Below are 18,981 nucleotides of genomic sequence, written 5' to 3' on the forward strand. Positions count from 1 at the left end.
CCCAATGCATTTCCAATGGAGGTCACATGGTTTGACCCAACATTGTGTTGTGTGAGGGGGAGGGGCGCACGACTGCACCCCTCCCCCTCACACAACACAATGTTGTGTCAAACCATGTGACCTCCATTGGAAATGCATTGGGCCGCTGGGCGGCCATGACACAACACCCAACGAGCACAGAGAATTGCATGAAAGGTGTGAGCTCAGCCTATGTCTGCACCACCCTGCATGCGTGCAGTCCGGGGGAATACAGCCAAACACCACAATGTCTAGTATGCCCATATGGCCCTATTGGCCGTATTCCAACGTCCTGATAACGGTCGATTTCGTATATTTAATACAGTGATAACGGGTGAATCGGCTGAAAAGACAGCTTCCTTTGGCCGCGCATGGAAGTTCAAGAAGTGTGCCCAGGCTGTAAGAGAGCCTTATTATTTTGTTGTGTGCTTGTTTCCAGTATACCCTGTGCAGCTGGAGCGCATCCTCCTGGCTCAGTCTGTCCTCAACAGCCTTTCTGACCTGCAGCTCGTCGTGTTCGGTCTTCTCAACAGCATCCTGATGCTTGGCCAGCGCCTGCTCTTTCTGCATGGATGGACACACACACATCATGCACACTGTAGGATGTATGTATATAAAATAATCAGTGGTGGAAAAAGTACTTTTGTTTTACTTAAGTAAATGTACCAATACTGCAATTTAGAACTACTTCGTACTTCGTAAAAGTACGGAATTGAAAATGTACTTGAGTAAAAGTACAAAAGTATCGGCATCAAAATGTACTTATAAAGTGCTAAAAGTATTCATATTGCAGAATGTCCCATTTCACAAATGTGTAGAAAATCTATTGAAAATAGCCGATCTACAAGCTCTCAATGCGTCACAACGCGATGCATTGTGAGCTTGTAGATCGGCTATTTTCAAATGGCCGAAATGTATAGGGTTGAAGTGGTTAATGTATGTTTTCTAATACAATTTTAAATCGCCAAAGTAACTAGTAACTAAAGTTTTCAAATAATTGTAGTGAAGTAAAAGTAAAAATTTTGGCTCCGAGATGTAGTTGAGTAGAAGTAAAAGTACTGGAAATTGGAAATACTCAAGTAAAGTACAAATACCTCAAAATTGTACTTAAATACAGTACTTCAGTAAAAGTACTTAGTTACTTTCCACCACTGAAAACAATATATATCCATCTCCGTGATTGTACCACTGTTTGGGCATAAACAAGACGTGGAAGGGTGAATTTATAGGTGCCCACTCTTCCTGTATGCGTTCAAGCACAATACTACAGTTGCTTACAGCAGTGGTTCCCAAAGTGGGGTCCGGGGACCCTCAGGGGGACCTGAGAGAGTTCCAGGGGGCCCCCAGCTAAATGATAGTTTGGAACCAAATGGACGATTATGGGTCTGTAACTCAGAGAGTGTACAAATGGAACCAAATGGACCCGATTTGTGGGTGCATGCAGAGATAGAAATGCCATTAAATGGGGGTGCGTAGCCTAATGCATGTCAAACTGGGTGGTCCTTGAAATTCAACGGGTTGAGAGTCTCTGCTAGAGCTGTAACAATCTTCTCTTATGGGGGGTCCCTAGGGCATATCCTTTTAAATGGGGGTCCACGGACTAATATAGTGTCAATTTGGGGGTCCTTGACATGAAAAGGTTTGGGAACCACTGGCTTACGGCGTGCTCATCCAGGAGCCTGTAGTCCAAGTAGGCCAGGTTTGGCATGTATGCAGCGATGAAGGATTTGTAGTCGTCATCTTTACAGATGGGGTTTCCAGCTAGATTGACACAGTGCAGGTCCTTGAATCTTCTGAGGTAGACCACCTTCATGGGGAGAGGAAACATGGTCACGGTAGGATATGCGTCTTGTGAAACCAGCTGTGGCACTATCTTCAGAGCATACGTAACGTGCATTGTGATACTGTAAAAATAAAATAAAACAATAAAAGAGGAAAAGGAATCCGCTTGGCTCCAATGTGGATCTATTCAATAGATTCACATGTAGGAGCCAAGCCATTCTCAGTTTTAATATGTTTATTACGTTTTTCAAACAGAGACAGACAAAAAAGGATTACAAATAAGACAAAAACAAAACAAGAAAAGAAAGAGAAAAAACAACAATAGGGCATTAATTCATTCAGAACGTGTCATTATACATTCCAATATGTTACACTGCTAGGTAAGGGATAATATCTGGCTAGGTGGTCATTGTCGGGAGATAATTCACCGACAGGGAGTCCTCGGTGGTTACACTCCCTGAAGGTGAATTATATCCCGACAATGACCACCTAGCCAGATATTATCCCGCTTATTACATGGCTAACTAACATAAATTAATACATTTACCCAAAACACAACAAAAAAAGTATTCCGTAAGTTCGCGCTGCAGGGCTGCAGCACTGTCGGAAAACAAGGAAGTGAGTTGATCAAATAGAATCCATTTTCGGGTCCTGCTTCGTCTATTTCTCGCTCAAATGTTTTCAAAAAATTTTTAAGAGCAATGTTTAGCTGTAAATGACATTGTGTGTCACTAGTGTGTGTGTGTTTACATGGCTGTCATGTTGGAAACAGCAGTAAATCAAGCGGGGCGCAGCTGGTGCTCAGAGGGTTTGATTAGGCAGCGGTCTGTTATACAGCGGAGCGGTCATTATCGACACATAATTCACCGCTGAATTAAGCGATTGACCAATCAGAATCAAGCATTCAACCAAGCCATGTAATAAAGTACGATAATGAAGAGTAGAAGGCTAAATACTGAGTATAGGTTCAATGTGAGATTTGCGCAAGGTGATCTAAAGATGGTTGCCATATAACATAGAACTTGCTTGAATTGTCAAGCAAGTTTTGCTCATCAGGGCACGTCCCTGACCCTTGTAAATAATGTTTTCATCCACAGTGCCCCTGAATGAAATTGCTATTTTATTATAGCACTTTACATTTATGTCATAATATAAAATGCATTTATCAAGAAACATGCGTAAGCTAAGAACGTAACTAGAACATATCTATATAATGACACTATACATATTAACTATGCATATATACTATACTATGCTATACATATGTAGGCTACTATGATGTGCTATGACTATATACAATGCAATTATTGTGCTGTCTACATGACATGCTATAAGTCTGTTTCAAATGCTATCTAAGTCTAAAAAGTGCTATCTAAGGGGGTAGGATAAGTGCTATGGGCCATGATGGAGTCTGAAAAGGTGGGTCTTCAGACTACGGCGGAAGATTGGGAGTGATGCCGCAGTTCTGACTGCAACGGGGAGTGCATTCCACAGTTTTGGGGCCAGAAGGGAGAAGAGTTTGGGACGTGTGGAGCGTTGGCCCGGCGTTTTTAGTGAGGGTACTTCCAGCTTTCCTGCGTTGGCTGATCTGAGTGCGCGGGAGGGTTTGTAGGGTTCAATCATGCTTGCAAGATATGGGGGAGCCATACCTTTGGTTGCTTTGAATGCCAGCATCAGAGTTTTGTATTCTGTGCGGGCAGCGACTGGGAGCCAGTGCAGGGAGCGGAGCAGGGGGGAGACATGTGAGAATTTTGGCTGGTTGAAGACCAGACGAGCTGCGGCATTTTGGATCATTTGGAGAGGCTTAAGTGCACATGCCGGTAGGCCAGTAAGGAGCGAATTACAATAGTCAAGTTTTGACAAGACTGTTGTCTGGATTAGGAGCAAAGCTGGATAAAGCAAACTATATCACCTATAGGGGCAACAGTTACAATATGAATGTGTTTAAATGCCAGTGTAGCTGGTTCACTCACACACACACACACACACACACACACACACACACACACACACACACACACACACACACACACACACACACACACACACACACACACAATGCAGCAGGCATTAGACAACCTGACAGCCACCAACCTGGCAACCCTGAATGAGCCAATCAGCTGCCAGTCTCTGGTGTGTGTGTGAGAGAGAGAGAGTCCTGTACTGTTAAAACAAACTCTACCCTAACGTCACTAAAAAGTACATTACAACACTTTTTCCTTTCCAAAACAAACACAACGTACATTATGACAATATTTCACACTTTGCATTGGTAAAATAGACTTTATTTATTTTTGTCTTCCCTTCCAAAAAAACCAAAAGATAAAATTACCCCAAATCCATGGTTAAGAGTATTCCACGATGGCTCAGTGGTTTGGGCAGCTTCCTACGGTGCCTGCCAGAGGACGCTGGTTCGAGTCAAGATTCGTGACCTCGGACCAAGGACTAAGGATCCAGAATAAATAAATCAAAATAAATCAGTCTTTACCTTTTGGTCAAGTAAATGTACTATTGGAATGTATGTTGGCGGACATAATCCAAGATAATCCACTGTCAATTTGTAACAGTCAGCAGTGCCAGTTGGTGCCACAGGGTGGTGCACTGCTCCCTTTTGTTTTGCTTTGTGTAGAAGATCTGACGTAAATTCCACCTCTTGCTATAGATAGACATGACATGACATGATGTGTGTCAAACAATTGTCACACATGGATGGATGATTAGCCGTGTTTATTTATTTATTTCCGGGGGGAATGAATGAATGAATGAATGACTAACCCTGTAAAACCCGGATTAATTTCTACTTGCAAAAAAACGATTTCAACCTTACTACTACTTTACTACTACTAGGACTTATCAGAGGAAATCATGTAAAATAAATTATATATTTTTTTTTTGCACATTTATAATAATTATTAAAATAATAATAATAAATTAATAATTTACATTTGGGGGACATCTTTCACAATAATAAGAATAAATGCAAATAAATCACACTTTACCTAAATGTACAATTGAAATGTATTTAAGACCCGACTCAGCGCCGTCCGAGTTACGTCCCGATAGGCAGAGAATAGTATATATCAGTAGCCCCTAGTTTCCATGTGCTGGCAATAGTTGGAAATGACACGTCCACCTGGGGGAAACCTTGACCAGGCTATGGTGAGTATGCCAGTATGGCCACATTATGCGTGTATTATGTTGGCAGCAGTGCTCCGTTCACGTTTGTTTATTATATTAGTGCTGTCTGCCGTGAGACCTGGCTTAATATGGTCAATACTGAATCAGTCTAAAATATGCTTTGGCGCCCCCCCCCCCCCTCCACCTCTTGCTATAGACATGACATGACATGACATGACATGACATGACATGACATGACATGACATGACATGACGTGTGTCAAACAATTGTCACACATGGATGGATGATTAGCATTGTTTATTTATTTATTTCCGGGGGGAGGGAATGAATGAATGAATGAATGAATGAATGAATGAATGAATGAATGAATGAATGAATAAATAAATAAATAAATAAATAAATAATCATATTTCCGGGGGCATTTCTCTCCAGGTGAGGACAACGCCATCCAGTCAACCAAATATGGATGTCAGAAGATCAGGCATCATCTCGTATGTATTACTTCTACTTCTACTACTACTACACACACACACCTCACATTGGTTACAAACTCCACCTTACAAACTCCACCCCCTCTCGTTAATGACTCTGCCTCTCGTAATGTTAGGCCACACCTCTCATTGTCTTAGGCCACGCCTACTCGCTATGTAACTCCGCCTGCTTTGTGGGCGTGTTCTATGCAAATTGCATGGGCGTCGTTTATGCTTATTGATGGCCGTCGTCCCGTCCGCTTTGTGGGCATGGCCTATGCAAATTAATGGGCGGCGTCCCGCCTCCTTTGTGGCCGTAGTTTCGGCTACTTTGTGGGATTGGCTTATGCAAATGAAGGTGCGTGGTATGCAAATGAAGGGGATATGCAAATGAAGGGTCTTGGTATGCAAATGAAGGGGATATGCAAATGAAGGAGTGTGGTATGCAAATGAAGGGGAGTAGTATGCAAATGAAGGGCGTGTTTCGGCTACTTTGTGGGATTAGTTTATGCAAATGAAAGGGCGTGGTATGCAAATGAAGGGGATATGCAAATGAAGGGTCTTGGTATGCAAATGAAGGGGATATGCAAATGAAGGGGTATGGCATGCAAATTAAGGGGAGTAGTGTGCAAATGAAGGGCGTGTTTCGGCTACTTTGTGGGATTAGTTTATGCAAATGAAAGGGCGTGGTATGCAAATGAAGGGGATATGCAAATGAAGGGTCTTGGTATGCAAATGAAGGGGATATGCAAATGAAGGGGTGTAGTATGCAAATTAAGGGGAGTAGTATGCAAATGAAGGGCGTGTTTCGGCTACTTTGTGGGATTGGTTTATGCAAATGAAAGGGCGTGGTATGCAAATGAAGGGGATATGCAAATGAAGGGTCTTGGTATGCAAATGAAGGGGATATGCAAATGAAGGGGTGTGGTATGCAAATGAAGGGGAGGAGTATGCAAATGAAGGGCGTGTTTCGGCTACTTTGTGGGATTAGCTTATGCAAATGAGAGGGCGTGGTATGCAAATGAAGGGGATATGCAAATGAAGGGGTGTGGTATGCAAATGAAGGGGAGTAGTATGCAAATGAAGGGTGTGTTTCGGCTACTTTGTGGGATTAGCTTAAGCAAATGAGAGGGCGTGGTATGCAAATGAAGGGGATATGCAAATGAAGGGGTGTGGTATGCAAATTAAGGGGAGTAGTATGCAAATGAAGGGTGTGTTTCGGCTACTTTGTGGGATTAGTTTATGCAAATGAAAGGGCGTATGCAAATGAAGGGGAGTGGTATGCAAATGAAGGGGCATGGTTCCGGCTACTTTGTGGAATTAGTTTATGCAAATGAAGGTGCGTGGTATGCAAATGAAGGGGAGTGGTATGCAAATGAAGGGGCATGGTTCCGGCTACTCTGTGGGATTAGTTTATGCAAATGAAGGTGTGTGGTATGCAAATGAAGGGGCGTGGTATGCAGATGAAGGGGCATGGTATGCAAATGAAGGGGAGTGGTATGCAAATGAAGGTGCGTGGTATGCAAATGAAGGGGAGTGGTATGCAAATGAAGGGGCGTGGTATGCAAATGAAGGGGCATGGTATGCAAATGAAGGTGCGTGGTATGCAAATGAAGGGGCGTGGTATGCAAATGAAGGGGCATGGTTCCGGCTACTTTGTGGGATTGGTTTATGCAAATGAAGGGGCATGGTATGCAAATGAAGGTGCGTGGTATGCAAATGAAGGGGCATGGTTCCGGCTACTTTGTGGAATTAGTTTATGCAAATGAAGGTGCGTGGTATGCAAATGAAGGTGCGTGGTATGCAAATGAAGGGGAGTGGTATGCAAATGAAGGGGCATGGTTCCGGCTACTTTGTGGAATTAGTTTATGCAAATGAAGGGGCGTGGTATGCAAATTAAGGTACGTGGTATGCAAGTGAAGGGGAGTGGTATGCAAATGAAGGGGCATGGTTCCGGCTACTTTGTGGAATTAGTTTATGCAAATGAAGGTGCGTGGTATGCAAATTAAGGGGAGTGGTATGCAAATGAAGGGGCATGGTTCCGGCTACTTTGTGGGATTAGTTTATGCAAATGAAGGGGCATGGTATGCAAATGAAGGGGCATGGTTCCGGCTACTCTGTGGAATTAGTTTATGCAAATGAAGGGGCTTGGTATGCAAATGAAGGGGCATGGTTCCGGCTACTTTGTGGAATTAGTTTATGCAAATGAAGGTGCGTAGTATGCAAATGAAGGTGCGTGGTATGCAAATGAAGGTGCGTGGTATGCAAATGAAGGGGCATGGTTCCGGCTACTTTGTGGAATTAGTTTATGCAAATGAAGGGGCGTGGTATGCAAATAAAGGGGCATGGTATGCAAATGAAGGGGAGTGGTATGCAAATGAAGGTGCGTGGTATGCAAATGAAGGGGCGTGGTATGCAAATGAAGGGGCATGGTTCCGGCTACTTTGTGGAATTAGTTTATGCAAATGAAGGTGCGTGGTATGCAAATGAAGGTGCGTGGTATGCAAATGAAGGGGATATGCAAATGAAGGGGTATGGCATGCAAATTAAGGGGAGTAGTGTGCAAATGAAGGTGCGTGGTATGCAAATGAAGGGGCATGGTTCCGGCTACTTTGTGGGATTAGTTTATGCAAATGAAGGGGTATGGTATGCAAATAAAGGTGTGTGGTATGCAGATGAAGGGCGTGTTTCGGCTACTTTGTGGGATTTGCTTATGCAAATGAAGGGGTAGGGTATGCAAATGAAGGGGCGTGGTATGCAAATGAAGGGGCGTGGTATGCAAATGAAGGGGCATGGTGCCGGCTACTTTGTGGGATTAGTTTATGCAAATGAAGGTGCGTGGTATGCAAATGAAGGGGAGTGGTATGCAAATGAAGGGCATGTTTGGCATGCAAATGAAGGTGCGTGGTATGCAAATGAAGGTGCGTGGTATGCAAATGAAGGGGAGTGGTATGAAAATGAAGGAGCTTGGTTTATGCAAATGAAGGTGCGTGGCATGCAAATGAAGGGGAGTGGTATGCAAATGAAGGGCGTGGTGACACCCACTAATTTGCATAAGCGACACCCACTAATTTGCATAGCCCACACCCACAAAGTAGCCGAAACAACGCCCTTCAAATTTTCATAACCCACTCCCACAAAGTAGCGGGAACCACGCCCCTTCATTTGCATGAACCGCTCCCACAAAGTAGCCGGAACCACGCCCTTCATTTGCATACCACTCCCCTTCATTTGCATACCACTCCCCTTCATTTGCATACCACGCACCTTCATTTGCATAAACTAATCCCACAAAGTAGCCGGAAAACACGCCCTTCATTTGCATGCCAGTCCCCTTCATTTGCATACCACGCACCTTCATTTGCATACCAAGCACCTGCATTTGCATACCACTCCCCTTCATTTGCATACCACGCACCTTCATTTGCATAAGCTAATCCCACAAAGTAGCCGGAACCATGCCCCTTCATTTGCATAAACCAATCCCACAAAGTAGCCGAAACATGCCCTTCATTTGCATACCACTCCCCTTCATTTGCATACCACTCCCCTTCATTTGCATACCACGCCCCTTCATTTGCATAAACCAACCCCACAAAGTAGCCGAAACATGCCCTTCATTTGCATACCACTCCCCTTCATTTGCATACCACTCCCCTTTATTTGCATGCCACGCCCCTTCATTTGCATACCACGCACCTTCATTTGCATGCCAAACATGCCCTTCATTTGCATACCACTCCCCTTCATTTGCATACCACGCACCTTCATTTACATAAACTAATCCCACAAAGTAGCCGGAACCATGCCCCTTCATTTGCATACCATGCCCCTTCATTTGCATACCACGCACCTTCATTTGCATACCACTCCCCTTCATTTGCATACCATGCCCCTTCATTTGCATACCACGCACCTTCATTTGCATACCACTCCCCATCATTTGCATAAGCCAATCCCACAAAGTAGCCGAAACACGCCCTTCATTTGCATAAACCGCTCCAACAATGTAAGCGACACCAACTAATTTGCATAGCCCACACCCACAAAGTAGCAGGAACCACGCCCTTCATTTGCATAACCCACACCCACAAAGTAGCCGGAACCACGCCCTTCATTAGCATAAACTGCTCCCACAAAGTAAGGCCTAAGTTAGCGAGAATAGTTGCGAAATTCGACAGAACAAATCCGAGACCATCACCGCAACCGGGTCGCGGCCCCGATCGCAGCCGTATAGGGTTTGGGCCAAACGGACATACGATCGCGACAGTAGCCCTGCACGAAAGCCTCGAAATTTGCGACTTTGACGCGAAAGTCGCAGAACAAATCCGAGACCATCACCGCGGCCGGGTCGCGGCCCCGATCGCAGCCGTATAGGTTTCGGGCCAAACGGACATACGGCCGCGGCGGTAGCCTTGAACGAACGCCTACGAATTGCCGACTTTGACGCGCGACAACGCGCCAACGCGCCAACGATAAAACATCACGGTCCGACGTTCGGATATGTCGGAGAGCCAGCCGAGATGAACGGTTAGGTGTCTCGGACGTACGCCTCCGACAGTCGTACAAAACGTCCTTCACTTTGGCTCTGTGCATGCAGACACGTCATAGACCCATAGACTCTAACAGCGTCCTGGCTGAAAAATTTAAACGAGACCGCACCTCCTAGAAAGGTCGCCTGAGGACGTTCTATAGATCCATGCGTGCGTCTCCGGGAGCTCTATAACATATCCGAAAATCAGCCCGGAAGGCCTCACCGTCGTGGCGTTCCAGTGAAGCAAAGTTTGACGTTCACGCGCGCCTACGCCGACGATCGTAAGTCTGTTCGGGATGGGCCGAACACCTCTGCGATCGCGGCGACGAGCCGATCTTCGTGATGGTCTGAGTTTTTTTCTGCGACCTCGGGAACCTCAAATCTGACCCGAGGCCTAGCATTGCAGTGTAGTTCCCTTTATCGGACGCTTGTAAGAGTCCCACAAAATCGAGACCAACGCCATTTTATTCGCCATGGCCTGAATATGGATATTCGGGGGTGTTACATATTTAAAAAAATATCTATCACTTAATTGTTAAGGCATTTGGCCCAAAGGTCACCGTTGCAGTCTTTCTGCTGACCATTGACCTTTGCAAACGTCCTGGAAAGTCGAGACCGGCCCCATTGAATTTGGGACGCTCTAAATATGAATAAAATGTCTCGTTTGCGAAGAATAGGGTTAGGGAACATATCAGTGTGTTTTGTCTGTTTTCACTTCTGTGGAGAGAGGGGAGAGAGGAGGCAGTCTTTTTGCTGACCATTGACCTTTGCAAACGGCGTGGAGAGCCCAGACCGACGCCATTGGATTCTGCATTTTCTAAATATGAATAAAATGTCTAGTTTGTGAAGAATAACATTAATGAACATGTTGTGTTTTGTGTTTTGTCTGTTCATTCAAAAAGAGAGGAGAGAGAGGAGAGGAGGGGAGAGGCATATGCCTTCATACATGTGGATGGGCTGTGGCGCTGTTCTGAATTCCACTGGCAGATGACGGTCTTTTCTTTGATTCGTTTCTCTGACTTCCTATGTAAGTGCTGCTATTAAAATGCTTACTTTAAAAAGACTAAAATAGCTAAAATACAACAATTCATGGTCATAAGTTCATAAAGCATAATTCATAATAATGTCATGATACAATAATAAATATGTGGTTCATAATTGATTTCATATGAGGTTAAAAATGTAAACATGATGTGATGATAACTTTCTGAGGCAGAACCAAGTTCCCTGTCTGTCAGTAGCAACACTGGACCATGATTGATTGACTGATTGATGCATGATTGCCTGGCATTGCACACAGGTGGTACAAACATTTCTCTCACTCATTCAGACTCTGGTCTGCACAAGGAAGCACACTCGCAGCAGAGTAGTGTGTTTGAACTGTTTAAAGTTATTAAACACGGTCAAAAGGACATTCAAAGGACTGTATGAAACTCAAGAAGCATCAAGAACCTCTTTACACAACAAGCGGCCAACGAGGTATTATTATTTGAGAGTTATCTTTGTTGTGTTGTATTGTGGTGTTTTGACGGACACGTTCACCTGCGCATCGCGCAAATCTACATGTTTTGTATTTCTTTGTTTGATCAATATTATGTATTGCGACGTAATTTGTTGATTGTTTATGTGTTTATTATTTTGTGTGAACATAGTTCTCACGGCATGGAACAGCAGAGGGATGAGAAGAATGCCCAATAAATGCCCGTTTATAAAGAACCGACCTGTGTCGTCAATGTTGTGAGAAGAGCTACATCCTACGTGTGTGTTTCGTGTCGTGTCATTCATCATCACTTTGTTTACTTGACTTTATCACAGCTAACAGTCACATCAAGGTCTGTGAAATAGTTAGTAATGAATGAATAGCTGACTGTCGCGATTTTGGCTTTTATGGTGAATGTTTTACAACTATATGAACTTCAACTTTGGCCAGTAGTTGTACAAAGCCATGGGTCTGAATGTAAACAAAGTATATGCTGCTTTATAAGACAACGTTTTATTTTTATATTGAGTGGTGGTGTGATTTGCATGTTATGTAATGAGTCCGAGTTTGTATTGTGCTAAACCAGTCACCAGTAGCATGGATAAGAAGCTAACTATGCTAATCAGAATTAGCATTAAGCTAACTGCATCCACTATAATGTTACACATTATATTAATGTGCTCTGTGTGTTCAGCCATGGCCAGGACGTCGAGGCACGACCGAGAGATGGCGCTGGACGCCAAGAGACGTCTGTGTGTGAGTTCAGATCCCGTGGAGAGGCTGAGGCTGCAGTGCCTGGCCCGAGGGTCGTCTGGCATCAATGGCCTGGGCAGGTGAGTGTGTGCGCGTGCGTGTGTGTGCGCGCGTGCCTCCCTCAGGCACAGCAGAGGCGTACATACAGACAGTTGGACTGTGAGGTGACGTGGCAGCCCTCCTCCTCGCCATCACCCAGGAAGCCTTGGAGGTGTCGGCCGGTGTTGCTGGGCTCTATAACATATGAAAATCAGACCGGAAGGCCTTACCGTTGTGGCGTTCTTCAGAAGCAAAGGTTTTAAATAGCAGACCTACAAGCTCGTAGCGCGCCACTCGGTGTAGTGGAACGTTCGCGCGCGCCATGTCGACTAGAAAGGTCGCCCGAGGACGTACTACAGTTCCACGCGTGCGTCTCTGGGAGCTCTATAACATATCCGATAATCAGACCGGAAGGCCTTACCGTTGTGGCGTTCTACAGAAGCAAAGGTTTTAAATAGCAGATCTACAAGCTCGTAGCGCGCCACTCGGTGTAGTGGAACGTTCGCGCGCGCCATGTCGACTAGAAAGGTCGCCCGAGGACGTACTACAGTTCCACGCGTGCGTCTCTGGGAGCTCTATAACATATCCGATAATCAGACCGGAAGGCCTTACCGTTGTGGCGTTCTACAGAAGCAAAGGTTTTAAATAGCAGATCTACAAGCTCGTAGCGCGCCACTCGGTGTAGTGGAACGTTCGTGCACGCCATGTCGACTAGAAAGGTCGCCCGAGGACGTACTACAGTTCCACGCGTGCGTCTCTGGGAGCTCTATAACATATCCGATAATCAGACCGGAAGGCCTTACCGTTGTGGCGTTCTACAGAAGCAAAGGTTTTAAATAGCAGACCTACAAGCTCGTAGCGCGCCACTCGGTGTAGTGGAACGTCGCGCGTGCGCCATGTCGACTAGAAAGGTCGCCCGAGGACGTACTACTGTTCCACACGTGCGTCTCGGGGAGCTCTATAACATATCCGAAAATCAGACCGGAAGGCCTTACCGTTGTGGCGTTCTACAGAAGCAAAGGTTTTAAATAGCAGATCTACAAGCTCGTAGCGCGCCACTCGGTGTAGTGGAACGTTCGTGCATGCCATGTCGACTAGAAAGGTCGCCCGAGGACGTACTACAGTTCCACGCGTGCGTCTCTGGGAGCTCTATAACATATCCGATAATCAGACCGGAAGGCCTTACCGTTGTGGCGTTCTACAGAAGCAAAGGTTTTAAATAGCAGACCTACAAGCTCGTAGCGCGCCACTCGGTGTAGTGGAACGTCGCGCGTGCGCCATGTCGACTAGAAAGGTCGCCCGAGGACGTACTACTGTTCCACACGTGCGTCTCGGGGAGCTCTATAACATATCCGAAAATCAGACCGGAAGGCCTTACCGTTGTGGCGTTCTACAGAAGCAAAGGTTTTAAATAGCAGATCTACAAGCTCGTAGCGCGCCACTCGGTGTAGTGGAACGTTCGTGCACGCCATGTCGACTAGAAAGGTCGCCCGAGGACGTACTACAGTTCCACGCGTGCGTCTCTGGGAGCTCTATAACATATCCGATAATCAGACCGGAAGGCCTTACCGTTGTGGCGTTCTACAGAAGCAAAGGTTTTAAATAGCAGATCTACAAGCTCGTAGCGCGCCACTCGGTGTAGTGGAACGTCGCGCGTGCGCCATGTCGACTAGAAAGGTCGCCCGAGGACGTACTACTGTTCCACACGTGCGTCTCGGGGAGCTCTATAACATATCCGAAAATCAGACCGGAAGGCCTTACCGTTGTGGCGTTCTACAGAAGCAAAGGTTTTAAATAGCAGACCTACAAGCTCGTAGCGCGGCACCGAGTGCCGCGCTATGAGCTTGTAGGTCTGCTATTTTTTAAAAATCGTGAAAATGTGGCCCAAATGTTTGAATATATTCTTTCAGAGCGTTCGTTTTTAGCTCAAGTTTTTCAGAAAACTCAGAATTTAGAAGGCATTTGTGGAACTTAACTACCCTAAATCAAAATCTGACCCAGGGAATAATAATAATAATAGGGAATTAAACTTTTGAACTAGTGGGCCCAGAATACCAAAACAACCCTACCACACAGATTCACAGTACAGAAATGGCACCGCAAACACAACACACTTAAGGGACAAAAGGATTGAATGTTATAAAACTTAAAAAGACAATGATGCACAAAAGTATAGTGGTCAAAATGGCTTTTTGTTGTTGTTGTTGTGCGTTTGATCTTGATGTGATACAGTTTCCAGTGACGATACTGTAGTGAATGAACATGTCATTCATATTTCTTGGCTTTTGTATAGTCGAATGTGACACAGATGAAGGTTCAAAGGTCAAACTCCTGATCACAGCACCAAATGGACACACAACTGGAGTTTCACAAAACATTTTGACTACCTAATGCCCGTCCCCCGTCCCCACCCACTGAAAAAAAAAACGCACCAAAAATAAATAACCACCATTTGACGCTTTATGGAAAACCTGCTGCCTTAAAAATGTAAATGTTGTAAAGCACTTTTTGTCACTTCTGAGTGATTTTTTTTTTTTTGGTTAAGAGTTTGTTTGGTCTTGAGGATTGTAATGTGTGGAAGCATGTTTTATTTTTATCGTTTTATTTTTATTATCCTTGTAAAGGGGAATAGTGCAAAGAACGAGGGACAACACACTGAACACAGCAGCACCCCCTAGTGGTCTATGGGGTGCGGCGCGTGTGTTCAGCCTACCTCAGTGGTCAGCGTGCCTGGCCTGATTTACACTTCGTCCTAACCGTGCCGGAAAAGAAAAAGTTGGCGATTTGTCACACAAATTATTGAGATTAACAGTCATTGTGTTTTTCTTTTGGAAATTTGAACATTATGCATAGAAATTACAATAATCTGTTTGCCTTTTTAGGCTTCGTAATTAAAAAAAAGTGCACAGGGCAGATATGACAAATAACTGAAATATACCAAGTAATTACCGGCATTTATTATACATTTCATACTTTCAAATAATAATGGCGGTAATAGCTGATCTACAAGCTTACAACGCGGACGTGTTGTGTTTCTGTTTTTTATGTGAAAACTTTTCAACATTGACATGATTATGACCATAATTGCGATTATACCTCAGATAATTGCGATTTAGACGATTATGTAATTATTGTGACAACCCCCCCCTAGGCCTCATTCACACGTATCAAACACCAATCAAGCAAATGTTTGGTCGTTTTTTTGGGCCACCACAATGCTTTTCCAATGGGAGTCACATGGTTTGACCAAACATTTGTGTTTGATGAGGGGGGGGAGGGGCAGAACACCACCAGCAATCGAACACAAATGTTTGATCAAACCATGTGACTCCCATTGGGAAAAGCATTGTGGTGGCCCAAAAAAAACGACCAAACATTTGCTTGATTGGTGTTTGGTACGTGTGAATGAGGCCCTAGACTCGTGAGCTTGTAAATCAGTTTCTGGTGCATGTCGTAAGACGGAGTTAGCCCTTCACCAAGTCCCTCCCCAACCCATCCTTGTCCAATAGGCACGTTAGCAGCGAAGAAAGCTTGACCTGCACAGCAACCGTTGCTAAACTATTTTGGATTGGACAATTGCTTTTTGGGGTGGGATTTAGTGAAGGGCTAAATTAGACGGGATGTGAAAGACATTGTGGGACTTTCTCCTCCAAAGGGCACGGATGATGATGATGATGCCAGTGGCGTGCACAGACATTTAGAGGGGCAGGTGCTCAAGTTAAAAAAGGGCACCTTGTGCAGCGCGTGGAACCGGCCGGTTGCCTTAATCCATTTTGGGCGGGAACCCCTTTTGGTGTTAGCATTATGTTATGCTTTAGCTATTGAAAAATAGCAGATCTACAAGCTCATAGCGCGCCACCGAGTGGCGCACTATGAGCTTGTAGGTCTGCTATTTTTGAAAAATCAAAAAAAAAGAGAAAAAATGTTTTTTTTTCTTTCTTTTTTTCAAAAGGGCACATTGCCAAAAGGGCAGGGGGTGCTCTAGCACCCCATAGTGTCTATCTGTGCACGCCACTGGATGATGCCATTGTTCTATGGTTGTTTTTGTGGTTTTTCTAAACACCCGGGTATAGAGAAATGACTATTAAAAAGAATTGTGCAATGTAAGAGGTAAAACTATAAAGGGTGGATTATAGGAAAGCATCGTAATAAATACATGGATCTCGATTGAATATACCTTTTTTTTTTTTATATATATATATAAATGTCAGTCCAAGTTAACACAGATGCTGTATGATACAATCTGCAAAGGTGGGGAAAAGTGCACAATTGTTACGATTAAAGATTGTTTCAGATTAATGTCCATTGCTGTGAGATGCTTTTATTTGATCGTTATTTTGCCGCATGGGCCCTATAGAGCGTCGCAGTCCCGCCCCCCTACCAGGGCCCAGGAAAATAAATCCCTGTTCATTTTCCTCAGGACTTTTCAGAAAGTATTTATTTAAAGACGTTTACGCCGCGGACAAAGCCAACTCTTCTACAAATCATGACAATAAACACAATGTTTTGGGCCAAACAAAGAATTAGAAAGTAGAAAAAACCCACTGTTGTCAGGATTTGTCGAGTTGGCTTTGTACGACGCTTAAAAAAGGTCTTTAAATAAATACTTTTTGAAATGTCTTTTTGAAATACATTTGGGAATTATTTCCTGGGCCTGGCGTCGTCATGATTGGGGGCGGGACTGTGACGCTCTATGCCATGGGGAACTTACTAGTACAATCATATAGTTATGTACTGTTTTTACAAGACACTGGCAGCACTCATTATCTTATATGGGATCATATATAGCCAACCCATTTTTATGGGTCTCATGTAAAAAATATTCCTCATTTTTCATACATTTAACATTTTGCTAAAATGTCACTATAGAAAAGAACCATGCCTTCATACCAATACAGATTCAAGTTGTTAACACCCTTTTGGTGTTTTAAGCATTACGTTATACGTTAGCTATTGAAAAATAGCAGATCTACAAGCTCGTAGCGTGGCACCGAGTGCCGCGCTACGAGCTTGTAGGTCTGCTATTTTTGAAAAATCGTGAAAATGTGGCGCAAAACTTTGAATATATATATTCTTTCAGAGCGAACGTTTTTAACTCATATCTTTTCTTCGGGGGGGGACCCTGGAACAACATATTTTCAGATGAGGGTCGGCGGCCAATTACATATAATTTTGGGGGTCCTTCACATGAAAATGTTTGAGAACAACTGACATAGAAACATGAGGTTTTTCAGAAAACTGTCAGGATTTAGAATGCATCTGTAGAATCATTCCCAGGTCGTAATGGGTTAAGATAAGTAAGAAAGACCATGTAAGTAACCATGATAAGTAAGAAAGACCATGTAAGTAACCATGATAAGTAAGAAAGATCCATGTTCAGTGAAGAGTGGTATAAGCATGCATTAAAGTTCTCAGTTGCCACAGCTGATTTCAATCATGAGTCGTGTGGATTCCATATATGTCGGCAGCATGTCTCCTATGGAAGCATGTAGCGCAGCAAAAATTGCTTCAAAGTAGCAGAATAGAATATATATTCATAAGCATATTCCATGAGTGAGGGGTATGATGTTGGAAGACCATCCCGAAACCCTGTGTTGACCTCAGGATACATCACTGAGGATACGTCCCAGGTGCATCCATGCAATGTATTTTTGAGTGGTGCAAACCACTCCAACAACCAGCTTTGTCTGTATGTTTGTGTACGTGTACCTGTGTACGTGTCCGTGCACAGGTGAGCATGGTTACCATGGTCACTGACATTACGTCAGACCACGGCTGATCAGGCTATATAAGACCTTGCACCACTCAGTTCACACGGGTGTGATTTTTTTGTTATAGCAATGGGACTGATCGAGGGTAGATACTGGGACGTAAGTCGGGACTTGATCACCCCGGCTGGGTCGCCTGAGTGAGGGGTATGATGTTGGAAGACCCGAAACCCCATTGACCTCGGGATACATCACTGAGGATACGTCCCAGGTGCATCCATGCGATGTATTTTTATGAAATTGTAATAGTCTTGGATATGTCATAAAAGCAAAAGGTTAAAAGCCTCATTCTGTGAACAAGAACAGACTAGGTTTACAATAATGCCTAAACATAATTCTAATAAAAATGTTTCAGTCATGAGATTTGAGGATGAAGAGGTTGAAGTTATCTCAATCGCTGTGCCAGTGCGCACACATCTCCCTCTGCTGGCACTTGAATGTAAGCGCAGTGTCACTACTAGTTCACAAACTTTATGACATTGTTATAAATATTAACTATAAATCTAAATATTAGTTAGTGTAAGCAGAATTTTACTCTAGTTCACAAGCGTTATAGTATTGTTGTAAAGATTACTTATATATTCTTTATAAATGTTGTCCCCAGACCACGGCTATAGAGCGTCGCAGTCCCGCCCCCTTTCATGACTATGCCAGGCCCAGGAAATAATTCCCAATGCATTTTTCCTCATAGACATTTCAAAACGTATTTATTTAAAGACCTTATAAGCGTCGTACAAAGCCAACTCTTGTCGTGACAAATCATGACAACAAACACAATATTTTGGACCAAACAAATAATTACAAAGAAGAAAAACAACAAAAAAAGTGTTGTAACCTGCCGTTTTCTTCTTCTTTCTAATTATTTGTTCGGCCCGAAGAATTGTGTTTGTTGTCATGATTTGTCACGACAAGAGTTGGCTTTGTACGACGCTTAAAAGGTCTTTAAATAAATACCTTTTGAAAAGTCTATGAGGAAAATTAACGGAGAATCATTTCCTG

Source organism: Electrona antarctica (assembly GCF_951216825.1).
Source record: "Electrona antarctica genome assembly, chromosome: 14".
In the NCBI taxonomy this organism is placed as follows: Eukaryota; Metazoa; Chordata; class Actinopteri; order Myctophiformes; family Myctophidae; genus Electrona; species Electrona antarctica.